General features: G+C 47.7%; 1 protein-coding gene across 1 annotated transcript in view; it reads right to left on the bottom strand.

The window, feature by feature from the left end:
- KCNK1 (potassium two pore domain channel subfamily K member 1) overlaps nt 1–25,267 on the bottom strand; it is a 41,928-nt gene that overhangs the window by 15,670 nt on the left and 991 nt on the right. The gene's annotated exons all lie outside the window — the stretch shown is intronic.

Here is a 25,267-nt window from a genome sequence, read left to right as displayed (position 1 = left end):
ACACTCGCTCTTTTAGGAACTTGAACGGTTTGAGGGAGACAGGCGGCCCTCTTCTGGAAGGTGCCTTCAGCTACCTTCTGGTTGGGTTTGGTGACAGATCCCCATGGTCCTTCACTGGGGCAGGACCCTGGAAGGGCAGAGTCCTGGGCCTAGAACACAATACTGAAGCAAATCCATCCATTGCATTCGGAAGACGGCAGACAACATCTCCAGTGAACCCTTATCACTTGAAGACCACCCCTGTCACCTAAGAAAAAGACTCCAGTACTCTTGCGCTGCCTGACAGTCTCGACACTTACCTACTTGCTGAGCCGTCCTTAACTTGCCCTGGAGTATAGTATCTGTTCTTAATTAGGGAACTTCAAATGTTCACTTCCTGCCCTGAGAGGACAAGTTCATTGACAGCAAGGCTACCACATTATCTAGGTGAAAAACACAACGCTTCTTACTTTTCCTGACACTGTGACAGACTTTTCCTTCTGGGAAGTATCGCTTCTCTTGGCTCTGGGTCCCGGCGCACTGGGTGTGGGGTCTATGTCAGAAGCGACGTGTTGGGGGCCTCCATAGGAGAGGCCCCCATTTCTGCCGTGGTCCTGGAGTACAGGGGAAGACCCACGACCAACACGTGCCTTTGTCCTGAGCCCTGAAGAGCACCACAGCGCCACCTCCCCGAGGTTTGCTAACACAACGTGCCAGGAAACAATTAAAGGGAGGCGTGGAGGCAGGTGCGAGGAATGTAACAAGAACGGCAAGACTCAGAGCGCGGGCGGCTGGCTTGTGGGTGCAGGAGTATCCATTATACACAGCATTCTCAGTTTGTATATATTTGAACATAAGCTATAATGACAAATACAAAAGCTGTGAATATAAGAACACAGCTTTTTATCCAGACAAGCTCTAGAAGGAAGTGTAGATATTTTTTAGTCCTTAAAGCCCTGCTTTTGTACGGAGAGGACTAGAAGTATACCTTCCCCATAAACAGAAGAGTCCACAATCTCCTCAACAGAGGAGTTAAAACCTCAGGTTGTTCTCTGAGGAGGGCGCACGCTTCCAACCCACAGGCGGCCTGGACGTACACAGCTGACCGGATAGGGAGGGGGGAATTGATTCATTTCCTCGACAGTTTCCAAGGGGTTAGAGCAGATTAGCTGTCTGTCTGCTCCCGGACGCGGGACGACCTCTCGGAGGAGCCCGGGTCCATCGGCCCGGGTGCAGGGGCGCAGCCTCGCCAACCCATCACTGATGTGCAGTGTTCCGGAAACCGCCATTTCCCCGAGGCTGTGGGCACTGCCGTGGGCCACACACAGCTGCCCCGCATGTGCTCGGCAACTTCCATTGATCCCTGAAACTGCTGCGGGAGCCCAGCGTTCCTGGAAAGCAGCGCGCCGGAGTGGAACGGAGCACTTGGCACCAAAACCCCAAGGCAAGGCGGCTCCATCCGCATCGTGACGCTACGTTTACTGGTCCCGTGGTGCTGGGGGCACCGAGGACCAAGGGCTGTGCAGAGAAGGGGAGGGGGGCGAGCACAGCGCCGGTCACACTCATCATGGTGGCTCGTGTACCCTCCTGCCACGCCCGGAGTGCCAGCTCCTGTTTGCTGAGCCCCAGCTCTGTCCCAGGCCGTGAGGTGGTCACCACCACTCACATGCGTGTGTGGAGCAGCGGGGACTCGTCAGCCGGAATGACCCTGCTCAGGAGAAACAACCGACCGGGAAAAGCCACCGCCCGGGAGAGCTGAGCAGCCACGGAAGCCCAGGGGGTACTGGCGGGCAGGTCGTCTAGGAAGAGGAAGCTGGAAGTGGAAGGGCACAGGCGGAGATGACAGGCTGTTTACAAGACCGACACATGAAGAAGGGGCTTCAGGTACCCCTTTCCAAAAGACCATTTGGTTCAAAAACGTCATTGTGAACAAAACTACGGCACTGGTGTGTTGGACTTTAAGGGGTGGCGCAGAGCAATGAGCCAAGAAGAGCCCCCCGCCCTGCTCTGCGTTTGGTGGGAAGGCCTGTGCGCTCAACATGCCTTCCCTCCCACGGGTTCCGTGCGCGCTGCCGAGACGCCGCCTCCGTTTCCGGGTCGCCAACAGCTTCCATCTGGAGAAATCCTCCACTTAATGCCATCCTCACATCGCTCAACTTCTAAGCACAATATGACCCAACTGACTCCTCCATCCAAGAGCCCAGGGGGCCAGAGTCTTGCCTGCCTGGGACCTGTTAGCTGGATCCTACCTTTTAGGTAGTTCTGCCCTGGGAATCGCATCAGACCCCTGACATTAAATACCATCTTTCACCTGCGGTTCCTCTACCCTGCCTTTGGTTCACCTGGGGAACCCTTAAGTACCTTCCAGATTTATTTCAATTGGTCTGGGATGGAATGCAGGAATTGATATATTTTTTAAGTCCCAAGAGTCCAAGTTACAGCTAGGGTTGAGAACCACTGATCTACCAATGACTCCCAAATTGACTTGCCGTCACCTCTTTCTATTTTTTTAAAGGTTTTATTTATATACTTTTAGAGAGAGGGGAAGGGGAGGGAAAAAGAAAGGGAGAGAAACATCAGTGTGTGAGAGATACATCGGCTGTCTCTTGCATGCCCCCAGCCAGGGACCTGGCCTGCAACCCAGGCATGTGCCCTGACTGGGAATTGAACCAGTGACCTTTTTAATTCGTAGGCTGGCCCTCAATCCTACACCAGCCAGATCTGCCCGCACCTATTTTCTGAGCTAATTCATGCTTGACATCCTACTCAAAATTCTATTGGGGATGTAACGGAGGCATCTCAAAATTACTATGTCCACAGCAGGTTTCTTGAATGTGCCATGCTAAGTACTACCTCCGCCCTCAGCATCACCTCCCACCCTGAAAACCTCGCCCCAATTTGCCCCTCCCTTAACCTTTCCCATTTCAGATAACAGTACCAGTATCTATTTAGCTCTTCAGCTCAAATATCAAGTACATTTTTAATTATTCTATCCCTTGTCCCCAACACCTAATCTATCAGCAAGTCCTACTGGTTCAAAGTTCCAGTGTTCTAAATCAGAGCACGTCTATCATTCCCACTGCTGCTGACCCAAGCCATGTGACTTCCCTCCTGGATTGCTTGGTCCCCAGGATTCCACTCCGCCCCCTAATGCAGGCCAAGTCTCTGAGATACTTGAATTAGTTTCCTGTGGCTGCCGTAACAAAGTACCAAAACTGGGTGGTTTAAGACAACAGAAGTGTATTATTTCACAGTTCTGGGGCCACACACACCTTCTAGGGGCCCTAGGGGAGAACCCTTCCTGCCTCTTCCAGATCCTGGAGGCTCCAGGCTTCAAGGAAGGTGGTGGCTTCGGCCTGTGGCCCCAAAACGCCACTCGCTGCCTCCATCTCTGCATGGCCTTCTCTCTGTGTCTTCTCCTCTTCTCCCTCGTATAAGGACATTGTCATTGCATTTAGGGCCCCCTCAGGTGATCCAAATGAGCTCTCTCAAGATCTTATATCTGAGAGAACCCGCTTTCCAAATAAAGTCATATGTACAGGTTCCAGGGGTTGGGACATGCACATCAATTTTGGGGACCACCATGCAGCCCACAACACTGTATGGTTAACTTTTGATATGAAAATGACATCATATCCCTTTTCAGATTGAAATGTTCTGATGACTTCTCATTGCATGTACTAGAAATAGAATGTGATATGACTTTCCTTGGATGGAACTCTATAGGATTTGCTTCTGATCACTTCTTTGCCCAAGTTCCTACCACCACCCCCCTCACATAATGCCCTCTGGATATACTGGCCTTATGTCTACTCTTCAAAAAGTCTAAGCTCCTGCCTCAGGGCCTTTGCATGTACAGTTCCCCAGCTTTAAAGCCTCCTCCACCAGTTTCATTCTGGTCTCCCATCAATATCACTGTCTCAAGAAAAGGTCCGGGTCCCCCTCTCTAAAGGAGCCCCATCCTCTGCCAGTCACCCTGAAGCCCATTACTCTGTATCCATTTCCTGTGCCACCAAACCGCTCTTATTGAGTTCTGTGCCAACTGCCGCCCCGGCTCCAGTGGAGATGGGGACCTTGTTTGTGTTGTTAGAGCCCAGAAGAGCTGCATGCCAGCAGGGTGCACCTGATGAGCATCTGTGATCATCTTAATTGGCAGAGCAAGTGCTTTAGGAGCGCCATGAAAGCTGCTGAGAGAGGGGCCATTTCGGTGTAAAGAGATGTGAGCTGCTCTTGGGGACTGTGGCAGCTGAGGGGGTCCCCTCCGCACTCTACAGGAGCGTGGCTGAGGGTCTGGGAGCTCACATGACATGTGACTGGAGGTGATGGTTGCTGTGGTTTATATGGACGCAGCCACATCACACCCATGCAATGGGAGGGACAGCCGCACCGTTTGGCTCCTCCTGCCAACAGGATCCAGACCCAGAGGGCAGCCCACAGCTCTTAAGAAGTCCAGGTGCCCCACACCCCTGTTCTGACTTCTGAATACAGCTATCGACAGGTATCCCAGTCTGAGGACCCGGTAAGGAAGGAGAAGCAGGTGTTTAAGGGGATCCGCTCCATGGAAAGTGTGTGCTAACAACAGGAGGTCAGCAGAGAGAGTGCGGTACTTTAGAAGGAAATGTAAAACCACAAACTCGTGTATCGATGCAAATTCCAGTCAGCATGCAGTGAGTGAGCTCCCACCCAGCCGCCTAATTTCAACTCATACTTAGACGCCCCCCCACCCCCGATATACAAAAAGGCCCCAATCGATGTGTTGGGTTGGCCAAAAAGTCCGTTACACTTTTTCCCCAGGACGGCTCCAGTAGCGCTTAGTTGTCGTTAACTTCCCTCCAAACAATTTTGTTACATAAGATTGTACTGTGACAGCTGCCAAATCAGTGTGCAAAAGAAGAAAATCAAAACTGGTGAATTTTTGTGCAATCATTTTAATATCGAAGATGGGAGAAAATATGCAACATTTTGGCATAGCATGCTTTCCTATTTCAAGAAAGGTAAAACACAAGTGAAATGCAAAAAGCATTTCTGTAGTGAATGGAGAAGGTGCTGTGACTGACCAAATGTGTCAGAAGTGGCTTGCGAAGTTTCTGGGTACGACCAACATTTTGGCCAAATAATTCTTCGCTGTGGGGCTGTCCTATGCATTGAAGATGTTTAGCAGCACCCCTGGCCTCTGCCCACGAGAAACCAACAGCAGGAGCTAGACACATGCTCAAAACAATCCAAATCAATAGTTACCGGTGAAAATGAAAAGTGTGTCTTTTATTTTACAGAAAAACTGAACAAACTTTTTGGCCCAGCCAATACACCAAGCCCTACCTCCCTCATCAACCCAAGCCCCCCGCTCCCAGCCATCCTGGGGCGGCACCACGGCTCCCTCTAAGCCAGCGTGTCGGCGACTGAACTGGCAAGCTGGCGCCTCACACCAGCCCCCTGCCTGCACCCCAGACTTGCTGCCTCACCTCTCACATCCCAGTGGACACCAAGAGCCACCGACTTTGGAAGCATGTCCCCAATTTACTCCTTTTTCTCTGTCATCACTGCGGGTTCTAGCTGAGGGTTTTCTTGTGCCCCCTCTGTACACAAGAGACCCTCCTGGCTTTCCCCCCTACCCCGGCCACACCCGTGCCACCACCTCCCACTGCGGAAGGCTCTATTCGGGCCCTTCAGGCGGGCGCTGGAGTCCGCATGTCCAGGCTCACTGCTTACTCGCGGCAGGCCCGTGAGAACCAGGACAATTTCCGCGTGTGCCCTGCCCTTCACACCTGCTGCTCCCTTTCATTTTCCTGGCCCGTCCCTGGGCCCCTCAGGGGTGTCTCTGCGTGTGCCCGCCTGGGGCACAAGACCCCTTCTCCCTTTCCTGTCCCTACCAGAGGCGAGCAAAGCACTCGTTTCCTTTCCTTGTCACCCCAGAAGCCAGCTCAGGGAAATCTTCATTTCTTTCTGACCTTGTCCTAAACATCTGGTCTAGAGCTGAGCAACCATCCTGTGATGCTAAGGGGCCGACGTGGGGTGAAGGAGCCAAGGAAAGTAGCATCAGGCAGGGACAGCAACCAGGGGCTGACCAGATGGAGTGGCTAAACCAATGCTAGCCACTGCTCACTGCCAGGCCTTGTGTTTTGAGAGAAAATGCATGTACACACATGTACAGGCACATACACATGCATCTGCATATGCACACATGCATGCACACACATCAATTTAAGCCACTCCTAGTTACTGAAGCTGAAAGCAATCTTAAGGGGCAGAGTCGCCTATGATATAATGACCAGCTTGCAAGTTTCTCTAAGCTGTGCTTAACCCCTGGACTGTGTCACTCATCTCTGAGCCTGGGACCTGGCACACCAACACGGGCCAGGACACCTGACAGCACCCCCGCGAGGACAGCAGTCCTGAGAGGCTGCGACAGGTAGACAGGGGCAGACCTGACCTGTATTCTTGACAATTTTCCAGAACACCACCACCTCTTTGTGATCAATGGACAGGGGAACCTATCTAAGAGATTAAAAATACAAATGTAAAATTCTACCAAGTCCCCACCATGGGGAAATTAGTTCACATTATAAGAAAATAACTTTCCGAGCCAATTCATTGTACCATTAACATCTAACTGGAGTGAATTACTTCCACATCTGCTTTGTCTTTCCCTGATGATGAATTAGAAACATAATGAGTCTGCTGAATTCAAGCTAAGCACTTGGGCAGAAGCAAGGTTGGGCTTCCTGACCCTCCCTCAGAGTCCAGCAGTAAGAATTCCAGTTACTCCTGATTACTCACCTGCCCACTGGCAATAAATCAGTCGCAGAGTAGCCCACGGCGACACCAATGTTGCACAATTGCTATTTCCTGAAAGTGTTTCCACAACTTTTCAAAACTACCTATGGTACAAAAATGTTACATTTCACCAGAGGCGTATATTTCCAATTTATTCAAACGCTACCAAAAGTGTTTAACTCTTCAACAGTATCCTATGGTTTTCACTCACAGCTGCTTCCCATGCACTGGGGCCGGGGTGGGGGGTTTCTAGTTTTCTGTTTAGAGAATTCTTAACTCGACCTCTTTGGATGTGAAGCTTACAGTCAATCCCCTCTGTAATCCTCATCTGAAACAGGAGAATATCGAAGTAATATCAGTAACCTCTCTCAAAAGTGCTCAATTTTTTATCAGTCTCTTTTTCCTTCATCCCTAATCCAGCTTAGCAACTGTAAAAGCAGCAAGAATGGAGGGGGAAAAACACCTCAGGGGGTCTTCATTGGGGGTGGGGGGTGTTCCCGACCTGGCACTTGTGTACACAGGACCGGCAATCAGCACTACCTGTCCAGAAGGCGTTTTCAGAATAAAAGTCAGGAGGACAAACTAAAACCAAAACCATGCAAATCCCCCAGTGCCAAGTTCAAGAGATGACAGACTACAGCATCAAAGCTGGTGCTTTGTTTGTCTGCTTATTTGTTTGAAAAACAACTGAACAGCTTAAAAAGCATTGACGCTCTTGCCCAGGATATTAATGAGAAGTTCATGTATTTGACACAAACACCGACAACAGTCAATACTTTGTCAGATATCAGAAGGCAGCTTGGTGGGGAGAAGAAAGGCATCTCTTACGAGAGAAATGGATTCACGAGGCAACATAAATGTTGGAAAATCAGTCTCTTTTGTCCCTTGTCCCCCACAGCAGGAACACACTGTGGCTGTGGTGACCTGACACCGTATTATGCACCGAACACCTAGATGCTGCAGGTTCTTCAAATAAACACAGGGCCAGACCCGAACTCCCCTTATCTTATGAATAATATAGATGCAGAAACAGAAAGACAACATTTTAAAATGTGCAAAGGGCTGTGTTATCAGAGGCCAAACAAGCGGTTAAAATGCTCTACGTAAGAAAGAAAGGTGGGCACGCACTTTGTGAGGCCAGCGTTCGCCCCTCCTTTGATGCCGGACCCAGTGGAGGGCCGCCGGAATGAGAAACGCAAATCCGGCACAGTCACCCCTTCCTTGGGTCCATCAAGACTGGACCCAGCTGTAGAGCCACAGTCCTGGGTAAAGGTGCATGCAGATGCAGAAAAAAAAAATTAAAAATTTAAAAATTAATTAAAAATAAATAAAATAATAAAATATTGCCGAAGACTTTGGTCAGAGAAAACTAATTATCATTAGGCCTATGTTTTCTTTGCCTAAAACAGTGAGTGGTATCTCCTGTTTTGTGGGCAGTTACCCAACACAATAAGGAGAAACGGGGGCAGCAGGGAAAGAGGAAGACCACCCATGAGCTGGGCTGACTCCATAAAAGAAGCCATAGGCACGGTCTACACTCAGCTGGGCTGCCGAGGACGGGGCACTCTGTGCGCCCCTCATTCGTAGGGTGGCCAGGAGTTGCAGTGACTAAAAGGCACACGACACACACGCCCTCAGGTAGCAGAACAACCCTATCTGCCACTTGTGTGGACACACCCCGTACCCCGTAGAGCAAGACGTAGGAAGGACAGCTGCTTGGTGGAATCATGTGAATTCCTTTCTTTCTAAAAACAGTGCTTTCTGGAAGAAACATTTTCCTGAGCGTGGCTCAACTTCATCATCAAGCCCTTGGATACAGAGCTGGTGTGTTCGGCACATCCGCTCCTCCGCAGCTGGGTCCCACAGCCCCGCACCGGTGCCGCGGGGGCTCAGTCGGAGGGGCGCCCGGGGAGCCTCCTCCCTGTCCGGAGGCTCCTGCACCCCCTGCTCTGCAGCCCACAACCTGTCCACACCTGGCCAGGCTGCTGTGCGGGGAGGCTCTGCAGGGCCCCACCTGTCTTGCAAAGGGACCTTACCTTCTCACTTCTGCATCATTTCATGAGCTGATCATTGCTTTTTTCTTTTTCTTTTTCCCTAGTTTGGAAACTGATGAGAGAGAGAGAGGTATTGATTTTCTTCTTTTCCTAATCCACATCTTTGTGTGACTGCTTAGGGCAGGCGCCCTATTGAGTGGGGGTAAGCAGAGGCGCCCAGGGTCCCCCCACTTTTAAGCATCTCAAATGAGAGAGGCTTATTTGCCTTTGTTTTACCATTTAAGACATGCAAGCTAACAGGTGAACATTCAAAACCGTATTTTACTAACTTTTAAAATTGACGCCGCTTTTAGATAAATAGCACAATGAAAAGAAAGCCACCATAGGAGAGGGTCCTGTTTCTACTGGGTGGGGGAGGTGGGTAACCCCCCTTTTTTTAATCCACAGCCTAGAACACATTCTGTCAAGCATTAATGTCTGTAACTTTTTGATAAATAATAAACATAAAATATAATACTTAGTATTCTATCTACATATCCCTTCCCTGCCCCACAGCCACTAATAATTGCTGCTCTTAAAGGCTTTGAATGTTAAGTCTATCAGCCCAATGAATAGAACCACTTAAAGTATAAAATGAGTTTCTTGCTCCTCAAATGACTGAATTGGATTTCCCTTTAATCCAGAGGTTCCCCAAATGGCATTACATCCTAAGCACTCCACTGTACCAAAAAGGCAGAACTCCTATAGTGACCGTTTTACACAGGCGACAACCCCATCACTGGTCAGACTCTGGGACCCACACCAATCAGAGGTCCCACTGAGCACTTGGCAATTCTGTGCCAAATAGAAATTCTAGTTTGAAAGAGCTGAGAGGCTTGCTTGAAAGCAATGAGGGTGAAAACTGAGAGATGGGCAGTACACGGGTGAGTTTTTAAAAAGTCTTTTTATTTCAAAGTCTCCTTACATTCTCATCTCACTGAGAAAATGGGGCTGAGCAGAAGAAAGCGCCCACAAGAACCCTCCAGCAGGACCCAGCCTTTCTCTCTGTTCCTGGGGCCAACTTTCTACGTGGGCAGGAGGTCCCTGCCTGGCTCCCTTGCCCAAGGACACAGCCCTTCTTTCCACAAACACTGTTACTGGCCTGTCTGTGATATAAACACACAAAACCCCTGGTCTGCCCTTCCCTGACTGCTACTGCCCAGTAATCTGTCCCTCTGTTCTACAGCAGTTTTAGGGTTACAGCAAAATTGAGAGGAAGGTACAGAAATTTCCCGTATACCTCTGGCCCTTCCATGCACACATTATCAACATCCCCCAACCAGAGTGGGGCATCTGCTACAACAGATGGACCTACATCAACATGTCATCATCACCCAAAGTCCATCATTTACATTAGGTTCACTCCTGCTGTTGCAGAATTCGTGGGTTTGAAAAAGTGCAGAATGACACATATCCAACATCATCCCACCACACAGAGTAGCTTCACTGCCCTAAACTCCTCTGTGCTCCATCAATTCATCCTCCACCCCGACCCGACCCTGCCCACCAAGGCAATTCCATTGTAAAGAGTACACCTAAATGACAAACAAGTTGGACCAGAGAACCATTTATATTTAAACATTCTTCTTTGGGGGTTGCACCAAGGATAGACACCTTGAAGACCAATGAGGTTTATAACAGGTCCATTTCACTCAGTAGAGAAACAACTACTTCTTTCTACTGCAGTGTCCCGTCTGGACAGAAGGACCACTTCATTCTCAGAAGTCTCAGCAGGCACAGCGCACCTGAGACATCATTCGGCCCCCGTCTCCTCCCAAGATACCAGATTGGTTTGTGTTCAGCTTCTCGTTAAACACTTCGAAGACAGTGTACATAAAGGACCGTCAGCAACAGCAGAAGCTTCCCAGCGAGCCTAATCGGAGGCACTTTGTGAAGTTAGTCAGTGCACCCCAGATATTGAGTGGCCTTGCAAATGCCCAGCCACCAAGCCTGGCTGACTCTCTCCTACGGCCTTCCACGTGGGTCTGAGCCCTATACGGTCTCTGCTTAAACAAGTTCACGCTCTGGCCTCCAATTTCACATCTGTGCTGCTGGGATAATTAAAGTGCTCTCCGCACATGACTGTCCTTTTTTAAATCCTCACGCAAGCATTTTTTTTTTTTCCATTGCTTTTAGAAAGAGAGGAGGGGAAAGAGGGAACCATCAATGTGAGAGAGAAGCACCAATCAGTTGCTTCACATGCCCGACTCTGGGATCTTACGCACCTGGACCAGGGATCAAACCCACAACCTCGTTTTGTGCCCTGATCTGGAATCAAACCTGCAACCTATTGGTTAAAGGACAACACTCCAACCAGCTGAGCCACTCTGGCCAGGCCACCACATGACTGTTTCAACAACCCAAAGGAAGTAACAGAGCAGTCAGAAATTAAAAACACTCAGTATCAAAATGTAAATATTTTTATTGTATGTATTTATTTCCTACTGTATCTTTCTTATCTGTTCATTGTCGTTGCTAACAGCTGTCTTCACAAACGCCTGTGCTCAGCAAACAGTCAGTAAGTGAATCAATGGAGCTAGTGTCTGCTGTGGCCCTACGGCTGCTGGAACGCCTCCCACCCTCATGACAGTAGCAGCGACACTGCCTTTCCTGCATCTGCCCTTGATGAGGCCAGAAGCTGCCTCTTAAATCGTGTGCTGCAGGATCGCCCTCTTTCCAATCTTCTCCCCCAACCGCAAACAGAAACCAGCTCCCCCCAACACAACATGGAGACTACCAAAACCTGTCTTCTTTTCCGACTCTCCCAAGTCACTAACTAAACTTAACATTTACAGGGTATTATTCGTGATTTTTGACAAAGTAGCACCATGGTTTTATTCTCCTATGAGAAGAATCAAATCGGACTCTGAATTCTATCTTACAAAACCGGCCATTTAAGGAATGTAGAGAAGCCGAATAGTCTTGAATTCCTTAGAAAAACAAACAGGTTTAATGGGCTATCAACATTTCCTAGGTATTTTATGTTAAACATAATAACATGGCTTATTTTAATATACTGATGTACATGAAAATGTCCTGGGGAAGAGCCTTGTAAGAAATACTCTAATGGAGTTTTCTCTTAAAATGTTAATTTTTAAACATACTTTTACTGGCTCATACCTGTCAAAAGGATGCAAATGACAAGCCCATCCACTACATGCAGACTTCTGAAGGTCGCAAAATAAACAGCAGTGCTTTGAAATTCCTCGCCACCCTGTTTCTCAAGGATCTCACTGCAATTTTCCTGTGATTCACTCATCAGTCATCAATCCAATTTTTGCTGAAATGATCTACAGAATCCACCCAAAATGAATAGTTACCTACCTGGCCTTTGTAAGGGCCCAGGAGGAAGCTCTGATAAGTAGGCACAGGTAGACGAGGTTTCAAAACACTTCTGAGAATAGAGCACATGATCTCCTAGCCTGACCCTTTGAAGGAAGGCACTGTGTCAGGGACGAGAAGCTCTGTAAAGCTCAGTTCTGAGAGCTGCACCGCAAAGGACGCGATGCGGAAGGCAAGCTGGAGGACAGAGCACAGATGTGGGTCCCCGGGCTTCTTCTGAGAAGGGACACAGAGCCAGGAAAATCAGGGCGTGGCCACACACACCCTCCAGAATCAGCACACAGACAGCAGGCGTGCCCAGTAAGTATAGGACAAAGAAGCCGTGTCCAGTGCACGGCCGCAGCACGGGGTCAGCAGACGGTAGTGATTACTGGGATTACGGACCCAGATCCCTCTGTGAAGTCCAGGCGGCAAGCAGGGGACAGACCATTGGTAGCAGAGCGTCTGTGCTGGGTCACCATATGGACTGCTGGCAGGTAAAATAAAATAAAATAAAATCCAGTATTGGTAAAATTATTAAAAAAAAAAAAATGCCAGACCCTTGAAGCTTGAAGCCTCAGGGTCATGAACTGACCTTACCATCCGGCCTGATTAAAATTACTAATAAAATATTCTCCTTGATATAATCAGGAAATCAGGTTGTTTGCATAAGTCAAGACAGCTTCAAATTACAGCTGTTATTTTTAGGGGAAAAAAGTTAAAAAAAACAGGGCAACTATGTTCATGTAAAAATAAATTTGTGCAGAGCAGATCATGAAAGGAAACAGAACTCATGGAGCAGCCTCCAGGGGAATAGAGACCATTCCCCAGGCTGAGTGCGCAGAGCACAGAGGGACACACACTAAGAAGCTCCTCGGCCAAATGTCACATCCCAATCAGCAGAACACGTGGCAATGCTGTCCTTCCCCAGCGGGCGCACAGTCCCCAAGTGGAACCAGGGCGTGAGGGGCACAGCTATCACGGGGTCTCAGGCAGACACTGTGGCTCATGCGGCAGGAGGTGACTCTCAGGTCCAGGCCAGCTTGAGCTGAGATTCCTCTTCAGGGATAAGGACAGTGGATCCCTCAGCCAGAACCACAGGGGACCAAACTAGAAGACAGTCGGTCACTGTAGTTTCTGGGTGACACCACTCTCTCAACCCCTGCATTTAAGGGGAAATAGAGGAACACCTGCTGGAAAGAAGCTGGAACCTTCCAGGATGAATGAGACTAGACAGGAATGAGCCAGCATGTGAGGGGGGGGGAGGGGCTTGGGGCACAGCTAGACGCCAGCCGCCTTCCACAGGGGACGGAGGAGTGGAGGCTGGACGGCCTGGACAACAAATGATGGTCTCGCTGTGTTCCCCAACATTTCGCCTTTCGAAACACACAAAGTCGACAGAGGCGGGTGGGCGACTTCACTGCACTCTTAGACTCGAGGAGAGTGGCTTTAAAAACTGTCATGGACGCAAGCAAAGGGAGATGCAGTTCAATTCACAGTGAGCTCACCTACCACTTACTCTCTTCAGGGACTGGGGCACAAGCTAATTAATTCTGTCTGCTTTTGAGCTGGTAACAGCTGGGCTTAAAATCCTATTATAAAGGAGAATCACTACAAGCTGGGACTAAAATAAACTCAGGGCCTTGGAGCCATGGTTCCCACCCCTGTCACTAACAGCTGGACAAACATCACACACCCAGTGAGTGGCACTCTCATGAGGACACCCTGATGTTGTCAGAGCCCCACTGGGTGGCAAAGGGAAGCACTCTGATAACCAGGACCATCACCACCATTTAGAATGACTGATTCCCAGCAGAGGTGCAAATAAAACAGACCATGGATGATGCGTGAGTGTCCAGGACAGGGGGGAAGGCATGGTGTTCACCAGAATGGAAGTCAGGGTGACACTATTAGAGGAATAACATTCAACCTACTCGAGCTGTTTCAAGCAAGTCTTCCATAAATGCCAGGGCTCTGCCTCTCCTTTGCTGCAAGGGAGCTAGGCATCAATTTTCTAGGGTGCTCTCACCACTCTGAGGGGACATACGGCCCAGATTGGGGGACCTGGAGATGGGGAGCATGTCTGACAGACCCACCATAGTGGATCCTCAGAGGTTAGACAGCAGGTTTTTAAGAGAATAAAAAAGGCAACCCTTCTTTGCTTTTCAGGCATTTCCATCTACTGGTATACATCTCGGGCCTCCCTCTGAACTGTGTGACTACCTGGGCTAGAAGAACAACCTGTGCACACGCAGCTTCAGCAGGCAACTCACTTCTTGAGTACAGAGCTCCTGAATAAGACCGCAAGAAGCAGAAGGACACATTGCAAGTGTGGTTATGGGTATGGTTTTAAATGAATCACATCTGATGAGGAAGAAAGAGGAATAAGATGATAAATGTAAAGGGGTCACAAAGTTGTACTTTATCCTCAAAACATTTATGAGTTTTCAGACAAGGAGTTCTGCCACTCAGCTCCCTGTGAAGCAAGAACACATTTGTAATATTAAGTGCCTTTAAGCAAACACGGAAATACAAAGAGATTAAACAGAAGTCTGACAACCTTAATCTGAGTCCAATGCAATAAGAAATTGTCCTGAGCAATTAGAATATGTGAAGGATTGTATTTGTAATGCCTGCTTTTCTTTTAAAGATGAAAACTTCATAGGGTTACAGTTTGGCCACTCAGGAACTAAGCTGAAGTTAAGATTTTAGTATATCCAAAAAATTTACTTAAAGCTCATCAACAGTGTAAACAGGATCTGGGGAAGGCTATTCTCCTTAGAACTCTTCAAAACCATTTCGAAATGCCCATTTGTAACTGACACACTAATGACCAATAACATTTATAACTGCACCCTTTCAAGCTGATCCATCATCATCTTATGGCTGACTCCCTGGGAATTTGGGGTGAGGGACCCAGCTCCACAGGACTCCCTCTCTGTCCCCAGCCAGCCCACACCTGTGCAAGGTGGATGAGCACAGGACTGGGGCCGGTTCCCATCTGTCTGCATTCCCTGCCCCATGCACACCTGGGAAGCAATTCCATTCCCTTGAACAGCGGCAACTTGGCTACTCAGCCAGGCCTCGCTCAGGGTGCGGCTGGCCTGTGATACCGTCGGTCTGTCAGCCCAGGGCAATCTCCCTTATGCCACTGAGCCCTGGGGTCTGGGTGTTCCCTCTGATGTCCAGTCCACACTCTGCCCAGGTCTTTCCACGGCTCCCCCGCCCCATCCCTGCGACTCAGTCTGCACATCCTGGTGGTCCCTTGGGGTGCCCTCTCTTCTCCAGTACAGGGAACCTTATGCTCCAGAACTGCTAGAAACTCAGAGCCATGCGGCCCAATGCCAGGTTCCCCATTTTAAGCCGGTCTGCAGGTCACGCCGCTTGCCACTATGCAGGCGCAGGAACCCACAGTGGCTCCCTTCTGCCGACAGAGTCCAATGCAAACTGCACTTCCTACATCCAAGGCGCTCCACCTCCCCCATTATGCCTCCTTATCAGCCACTTGCCAACAGGTGGCTCTCGGCTCTGGGCAGCTGCCATGCTCAGGACCTTTGGAAGGTAAGGCTCTCCTCACCCAGGCTTCTGGGCTCCGTGTGTGTCCTCCACGCTGTGCCACGCCGCCCGACCTTACCGGTGTTACTTACTCATCTCTAGTCACCTCCTCCATGAAGCTTCTCTGAGCACTTCAGCCCAGCTGGTCACCCCCTCAAAACCTTCGGCCATCAGCAGGGCCCCACACGATGCAGCTGTCAGGGACCTACACCTTACACGGCTCTCCAAGAGTTCTGTGGTTTAGTTCAGTCTCCCCAGCTGGGCTGTATGCGCTTTTTGAGGTGACAGACTGTCCCTTTGCAGTGTTTTTATGTGTCCCTGCATGTGGGGTACAGAATAGCAAGTGCTCAGTAAACACTAAAAAGACCTAGGACCCCAGAACTTCAGAGTAAAAGGGGGTCCTATTCAGCCCTTTCATTGTACAGATGAAACAACTGAGCTCTAGAGCAGCGATTTGCAACCTGTGCGCAGCAGAATGTTTGAAACCTGCGATACCTGACTGTTTAGTCAGGGGCACTGGCCTCTTTCCTTTAGATGTTGAATAAAAAGAAGATAACAGCCAACACAATAGCCGTCCAGTGCGAATGAGTCAAAATTATACTTATTTTTTTGTCAGCTCGGTAAAAATATACTTTTTTTGGTGTGCTGCGGAATTTTTGCAATTCTTTTATGTGTGCCGTGAGATGAAAAGGGTGAAAATCGCTGCTCTAGAGAAAGGACCAAAGCATTTTTGTGACGATGACTTGCCTGAAGAGAACGCAGGCCTCCCTGTCCCCAGGCCGTCACATCCCCGATGCCTTCCACCCAAGTTGTCCCTGGGTTTATTTTTTAAATTCCCCTCAGAACACTTCCAAACAACATTTATTTGGTCTGTGTAGGGTGATTCGGTATACCTGAAAGGACACGGTCTCTCTAAGAAGAATTCACAAATATCACTTTTCACTCTGTCAGGCTGTATTTCTTGCCTACTCACTCAGTCTGCTCTCACTGATCACAATGGCACTTAGCAATGCCATCCCTGTCTGTGGTGATCGGGGGACACTGCTCTGGGAGTGCCTGCCCTCGCTGGCCCTGGGTGGAGACTGGGACACTGAGGAGGGACAGACCAAGACACACACACCCTCACCAGCCCTGGGTCACATGACCCGGCCTCTCCAGGGTGGACCACAGCACAGATCAGCACACCAGGCCTGACTGCGAGTGAGCCAGAGAGGAAATCTCGATGCGCACAAGTAGATGTTAATTGTGTCTCTGTGGCCTCACTCAGTCACCTTTACAAACAGTAGTAGGTGCCCAGCTGAGTTGCTGAAGAACAGATGTAGGTTTAGGTCACATTCCACAACATACTAACAGAAGCGTGCAAGTCTGGGGGGTAATTTGAGTCTTGTTCCTATTTTTGTTGATTCTGCTTTTAAGCATGAGACGCGTTGCGGATTGCTGACCACAGACAGTGACCTCCTGCGACTGAGCAGGGCTCCTCCAAGCCCTCCCTCTTGTGGCATCTGTGCACCTGTTTTGGGGGAGGGCTGAGAGGCTGCAGTAGCCACGTCACGGGGACACGTGGGGCACGAGGGGGGCTGTCCCTGCTCAGAACTTCTCAATGTGGCATCTGACACAGAGCAGCCTCTGCGGTTCTTTAGTTAACCTAATCCACCCAACCGCAGGCTTTCAATAATTAAGTGCCTTAGCAACCGGCATTCAAGTGCTTCAAGAACTGTAGTTACAAGAGTGTTAGCTACAAGAACCCTTTAACCATTTAATCCATGGTTCACACATTCACTTTCCCTCTGGTTATTCACAACCTGAGGTGACATCAAAAGCACTGCGTTTGAGAAGGGGACGCTTAGGTCACCAAGGACAGGCAAGGAGCCGCAGCACTCACATGGCATCATCTGTGACTCACGGCCATTCAGCAAACTTAAACACACGCAGAAGGAAAGAAGATTACTCAGGTTCCTTTCAGAGTCATGTGATAATTTTCACATCTGTCACAAACTGTAAGTGTCTTTATTTGAATATAAAAGAGATTCCTGAAATGCTTAGATATCTTGTGCGGGGGAGTGGGGGGGGAATCATGTTTTTCTTATTTACTTCCTAGAGATAGAAATGACCTAGATTGACTGACTCTTTCTTTGGTAACGTTCACATTAGCTGCTCCTAAAAAATGTGTTGTAGATATTTCTTTATTACTGTTCTTTGGACTACATGTAGTGTACATTTTATATTGAACTATATCAAATACTAAATTTCCTATTGTTACATTTAAGGACAGATGAGGCAAATCTGCGTATCCCCCCTTTTTCTGCCCTCTCCACCCTGTTTTCCACAGGACCTTACATAATATTAAGTTAGAAAACTATACGATAGTTCGGATGCTCCTTCTTAGCCTGGAGGTTGAAGTAATTGAAGCTTTTGTTAAATGTGTTCATCAAACGGCAACTGAGGCCAGAGAACCCCCACTCTCACCCTGGAGCAGCTTTTCCCTCCTCTCCACATACAGACACTCTGCCTCCTTCTACCAAGTTCCGGCACAGCCCCTCCGCCGCCACTTGCCACCAGGGCACGATGTGTAAGAGGAAGCACGCTGAACTGGCAGTATGGCCCTCGTGACACCACCGTAGAGTGAGTGCCTCTTTTGTGTAGACCCCAGACACCCAGGAGGGGCCTCAAGTTCACCTGGCCCACGATCTCAGCTCACTTGAGACCCCGCACCCAAACCTGCTCCTTCTCCAGCCTTCCCTGTCTCCATGCTGCCAGGGCCTCAGACCAAAACCAAAGGGTCATTTTTTAAAATGTTTTTTATTTTAATTGATTGATTTTAGAGAGAAACATTGATTTGTTGTACCACTTATATATGCATTTATTGGTGGATTCTTGCATGTGCCCTGACCGGGGACCAAACCCACAACCTTGGCATGTTGGGACGACGCTCTAACCACTGAGCCCCCTGGCCAGGGACTTGGGGTCATTCCTGGCTACCGTTTTCCTCACACCACACATCCAGTCCATTCGCAAATCCTGCTGGTTCTTCCACCAACGACATATCTGAACTCTGACGAGCGTCACCAGCCACTTCACCACTCTGCTCTATGTCACCAACGGGCCTCCTCTGGGTTATTGTAACAGCTCCCCCTTTAGGGCCTCTGCCTCCTCCCTTGTCTTCCAATACCAGCCAGAGTGAACCTGTTAGAACAATCAGTCAGGTGGTATGACCCCTCTGCTCTCCCAGTGTTTTCCACTCACAGGACAAAAGCCAAACGCTTTGCAGTGGCCTGTGACACCCTACAGCGCTGCGTCCTCCCTCTCCTCTACTTCGTCACTTCCCCATCTCTCAGCTCCAGCCACAGGAGCCTTCAGCTGCGCCTCCAATACAGGACCTTCGTTCTAGAACCCAGCTCCCCTCCTTCAGCTCTGCACTCAAAAGCCAACTTCTCGGTAAAGGCTTTTTGGACTCCCTTATCAAAGACCCCAGTCCCAGACCACACCACACCCCCAAGCACATCCTCCCTGAGTGAGCACTCCCTACCTCCTTGTCTCCCTTTGCTGCAGGATGGTTCTTCTCAGCAATGATGCCCAAACATCCAGAGCATCTTACTCACTGTGTTTACTATACCCTCCCCGCCCCGCACCTACTAGATGCACAAAATTCAGGAAAACAAGATCCCTAAGCGCTGGGACAGTTGTGGGCAACCACTCCTCGTGGTTTAAGGAACTGTAGCCCCGGCCTGAGCATGACGAGCCGCCAGCTTTCTGGCCACACTTGCCTCTAAGTTTCACCATAAGGCCGTGTGCGGAACATGACTGACAACCACTCAGAGGGTTGCCATGGGAATTAGATCAAAGGATGCTCATTATGCTCATTATGCTTTAGAGCTTGCTCTGCTTTCCTTATCAGTAATGCAACATAAACAATCTCTAACAAGGAGTGTATGAAACCTTGCACCTGGTCGAGATGTTTTATGGACCCTGACACAGACTGGTCACTGCGACCCCTGTTCTGGTATGTGTAATCTGTCACTGTCAAACGCCTAATGGCTACTGATGATTTATGAATTTTAGTCTTGTAATCTCTCGCATGTATCCTCCTCAATAAAAGGCATAAAGGATGAAGGTTTGGTTGCTGGTCTCCACTAGAGAGGCAGTCACCTTCCTTCCCCCAGACATAACAAAGTGTCCTGGGTGAAAAGTTTGTTCCACCGTGGTCACGAAGCCTCTGCTGGACAGAGCAACTTCCAACCGAGCCTAGGGGTGTGTGGCCCCTCCGCCATAGACAGTAACCCATGAATCTACTGCTCAGGACACACTTGCTGGAGAACACAGGCTTTTATTTCACAAGGCAAGTCCGCCTTAGCCACAGTTGCCAAGGCAAACAGACAGTCACCAATTAAAAACCACTGTCCGCGTCTAACATAACCCAACCTCTTTAATATAAGAGGAGACTCTGTTTTTCAGATTAAAGAAGGGAAATGAACATAAGAAAGTAGTGGACAAGCCCTGTGGTCTGATTCATGCACACCAACCTTTCAGATGGCTCCGTCTGCACCCCAGTTCCCCCATCACCCCTTCTTCCATCCGACCTTAGTCAGGGCACAACCCTGCACTGACAGAATGGCCACCAACTCTGGGGACAAGGAACCCACCCAGAATGAACACACAATGTTGAAGTACAAACTGAGTGCAGGAGACAGAAGTGTCAAGGACATCAAGAAGATGTCCCCCAAAGTCACCTGCTTTTCAATAGAGACACACTCTTCACCCCTGACCAGGAAGAGGCAGTGTGAACACGGCACCGGCAGCGGAGAAATCACGCACTTTGGTATTGCATTGACTGGGCTCCACTTGGGATCGGATGAACTCCCTAAAGAATTAATCCCAGCACAGTGCACTCTGACTATGCCAAAGAGAGCTCATGACCTAAACGGTGTCTTTGTCCCTGAAAAGAACCTGTAGTAAGTTGACACATGAAATCACATTGTTATGTGTCCAAATAGTCAAGCAGCAGCAACTTCACCGGCTCCAACCCTGCAGTTGGTGGAGCAGGGCCACCAAACCACCTGACTCAGAGGCACAGATTTCCACCAGGTTACTGGTGCAATCAAAGCTTGTGTTCTCGGCCAGGCTAATAGTTACGTCATAAAGGTAAATGCTTAATTTCCTCCCAGTTATAGCAATTTATAATAGTAACAGTCTGTTCCAGGTGCCATAAAATAGGCAGTTAACAGCAAATTTACAGTTTTGAAAAAAAAAACCTTCAAAAATACTAAAGAACTGATGTTTTATGGACAGGTATGGGCTTCTACATTAAACACTAATTTCTACCCTGTTTGACCATTCACAGACAATTATAATATAATTCAAGGACATCAATTATTATTCTAAAACAACAATGTCCTATTCAGGCATATGAAACTGTTGGTTGTAACAGTAAAGACCATAAAAGTTCTGTTTCTTGTGCTCCTGTACTTGTTTTTTGTTTGTTTGTGCTTGTACAACTAAAAAAGAATGCGTGAGTACTTTTGTACTAGTTTGTTAGGGAAGCCATAACAAAGAACCACAGACTGGGTGAATTTAACAAAAGAAATATGTTTTCTCAGTTCTGAAGGCTGGAAGTCCAAGATCAAGGTGTTGCAGGTTTGATTTCTTCAGCAGCCTCTCTCCTTGGCTTGCAGACAGCGACCTTTTCATTTTATCTCACTTCTTTAAAGGCCCCATCTCTACAGTTACATTCTGAAGCACTAATGTGAGCACTCAACATGCGCATTCTGGGGAGACTGGACTCAGCCCACAACCACCTCCTACACTGCATCATCATGCAAAGCTCCAGCTCTCAACTCAGACACATCTGGATTTAAATCAAGGCCATACCATTCCACCTCTAGGACCCAGGTAGAGAAGTCGCTCAATCTAAACTTCAGACTCAGACTCTGTAAGGTGAGAGCAATCACATCTATATCGTGCTAGTTCTTTGTAACACATGTAAGCATTGCCTGGGACAATAAAGGGCTTGTTTTTTAATGTACCATTTTATTTTTCTGATTTTTAAAGTATTTGTCTTTTCATGACCTTTCAATTATCTTTGTCAGTAGCTGGGCCTTTTCTTCTTTAATCTGTTACGGGCATTGACACAAGATAATTAAATTTGTTACAATTAAATGTAAAGGCTCAAAATTGAGACTGAAGGCTCTCCAGAGAGCAAAGAGTGTGAAGCTCAGGTCTCTCTTCTGGCTGATCAAGTTGGCTTGTTTATTTTTGGTGGAATTTCTTTCCTTGTTGTCATTTTTGATCCAGATATATTATTTACCACACATTAGAGAAAAGGTAATACCAATGTGAAGTTGAGCTTTGTCACCATTAAAAAGAAAAGGTGGTGTCATCAATCTGACCCAAAACTAATGACGTCCTATAATAAACAACCATTTGTTCTGGAAGCAGCTGTGGGTAGCAGCGCATAATATAAATATCATACACCACTTGTAAAGAAGAACAAAGAAGTCTGAGGAGCTCAACTGTCTCACAGAATATTTTCCAAAAGGAAATAAAGCCCTTAGAACTCCTTTTACTCAGAGTTCCTTCCAAATATTATTCTAAAGCAGGGTCAATATGCTTTTTCTGCAAAGCAAGAGACAGCAAGTATTTTAGGATCTGTAGCCATATGGTCTCTGTCACATCTACTCAGCTCTGCTACTGTCGCTGGGGAGCAACCCTAAATGATACGAAAACAAATGGGTGTGGCTGTACACCATGAAATTTTACTATGCACCCTGATATTTGATTTTCATAACATTTTAATGTGACAGGAAATATTATTTTCCTTTTGACATTTTCCCTGGCCATTGGGAAACACAAAAACCACTCTTAGGGTGGGCTGCACAAACACAGGTGGTGGGCTGGCTTTGGCCGGGAGCACACTTTGCCCACTCCATTCTAGTCAAAAGCTCAATCAATATGCGATATTGGTAAGAACACATCTGTCTTATGAAAACAATCAGAAAACCTTAGATCAATACAGCATCCTCATTACCGCTTCCCACCTTCTCCAACACAGTAGGAGCTCCCTACCTAAGTCAACAGCCAGTGTAAAACCAGCTAGATTACATTCCTTTCTGAGCACCTGAAATAAGTTTCAAACTGTCTTTTTATAAACAGGAATGAGGCTGCACCCTGAAGAAAGGCACCATGCATCCAAGTGACAGAAATAGCGTCTGAGCTCTCTTGTGGACCCCACATTTACAAAGCAGCAAAAGCCAGTGGCAGCTTCATATTCATGTGCCTACAAAAACTGTATTTTAACCAACCAGCCACCACCACGGGGTAGCCTTGCTTAGGGGAATGAATAACAAAGCAAACAAGCAGTAAACTGAGTCAAGAAACTGTTCTTAAGAATGAATGAGATCACTCAAAATATTATACGCCTACTAAGGACGGTGTCACATATTATTTCCTTAATCCTTGAGAAAGGCACAGTAGAGAAGTGGTGTGGGGAGTTTCAGTCTCTAACACCTTTTATTTTTACGTAGCGCTTCCTTCTAACAGGGAGAAGCGGGCTGCATTTTCTTCCACGCTGTAATCAAGCAGAAGTAAAGAGATGTTACATTTTTGCTGGAAATAATTCAGTGTCCGTGGCAGAGCAGAGAATGAAGAGAACATTGCTGAATTTCCAACATAAAACTTTTTTTTTCCAGATACACCATGAGGACTTTACCCAGTCCCTTCCAGTAAAAAAAAAAAAAGAAGAAAGAAAAAAAAAGCCTGCACTCTCTGGGATGAGAAGCTTCTGACATAATACATGCCTGCTCTTGTATAACACTGAAGACCACCAAGAACAGCACCTTTGTAGTGCCCACTGTTTCTATTCTGGACAAGACGGGGCTTGCCCATACTGACTGGGTGACAATTATCTCAGTGATTTGCTATCAACAGAGTGAAAGAGTTACACACACACACACACACACACAACTACAGCATGTCTAGTACCTACCCTAAAGAGAACCATGAACCACTGTTCTAATTCATTTGAGTTGTGGGGTGCTTTTCCAGTGTTTTTGATACTATATGGAACATCCGATGTTGTCAGTAATGGGTCAGTACAAAACCAACAGAAGAGCAGATTTAGTTTCAAATAGATTCTAAATTGTGTTAGAATTCTATTTGAAATCGCAAATTCAATTCTATCCTATCAATGACAAAAATGCATTGATTTCCTACTTTTACAAACCAAGAGGCATCATTTTCAACTAGTTTATCCTTAAGTGCCCCTTGCACTGGTTTCCTAAAAGAACTCTTGTTTCCACATGAATACAGACTTTCTTCGGAACTACAGCACAATCTGAATACCAATAATAAGACATCCATCCCTTAAAATAAAAAAACAAATCAGGAACTGCACTTTAAAAAAAGGAACAGGAGGAAATGTGGGAAATAATTATCTCTTCAAAATGTAAACCAGTATTTTTAATATTTAATGAGGTGTGTATGGTGTTGAGCTTATACATGAGCTGCACAGTGATGGGAAATCCCACCTCAGAACAGCACAAACAGCCTTTTTTCATAACATTGTTCCTATTCCTGTTCTATCTTTAAAATACCAGTTAGAGAATGCTAAAAGATATCATTCTTTACAAAGTTTATCCAACACTCTGATCCAGTGTAGACCTTCTGAAACCCAGGGGAAACACTTCTGTGGAGAATGAATGATTCTCAACGTAGCACACACGTGCCCAGAGGAAAGGCTCGGTGGCTTCTGAGTGATCTGAGGACCAGGCACAGACCACAGAAGCACGACTGGTAGAACGAAAACTGAAGAATAGTGTTGGCAAAGCTAAAAAGATAACAGGTCTGTTGGGCTACTTTTAACATAGTTTTCAAAGTATCACCATACAACCTAGACTTCTGCTAGTTTATTTCAGGTTAATATCACTTCAGTTGAGTCATTCACCCCAGACTTTTGCATCATTGTTTTACGAGCACTCTTAACAAATAATCACCAAAACTATCAATTGGGTTTAGCCCAAAGGGATTAAAGACAAATAAACCCTGGGAGGTGGAAAGGAGTGTGATGAAGGAAGAGTTGAGTAACAATGTTGATTCACCAGTCAAGGTGAGGGGATGAGGTAAGAGTGCCCTGCAGGGAAGTCACAAGGCCCAGATTCCAGGACTGTACAGGCACCAGGAGGTGTGCGATCTTGTGCAAGCCAAGATGGATTGTTCAAAGATCTGATCTCTTGCACAGAGACGGGACTGAGCTGAACGTTCTTTGAGACACTTTCCAGGGTCCACATACCAATTTATGAATCTCCACGCAGGTGAATGTGCCTCCTTTGGCCACTGGAAGACCCAGCCTCCATTCCTCTAGTCTAGCACAATAATGCTGCTGGGGCACAGGGCGGGCCTCCCTGGTCATCCTGGGATGCTCCTCCAATCGTGCACATCCTGCCAGGTGACTAGTGCTAGGGCAGTGAGCTCCCAAGTTCAAGGGTGGTCTCGCACACGTAAAGTTGAAAAACTGCTGAGTCAGAGTGCCCCAATTAGCCAGGTGCACAGCATTCCCTCTCTCCTCCTGCTCTGAGAACGAACCAGATCGGCCTGTGCACTCAGAGGTCATCTGC

The sequence above is a fragment of the Furipterus horrens genome, unplaced genomic scaffold (genome assembly GCF_987537825.1).
Source record: "Furipterus horrens unplaced genomic scaffold, mFurHor1.1.pri manual_scaffold_15, whole genome shotgun sequence".
NCBI lineage: Eukaryota > Metazoa > Chordata > Mammalia > Chiroptera > Furipteridae > Furipterus > Furipterus horrens.
This window is presented reverse-complemented; position numbering and strand designations above follow the sequence as displayed.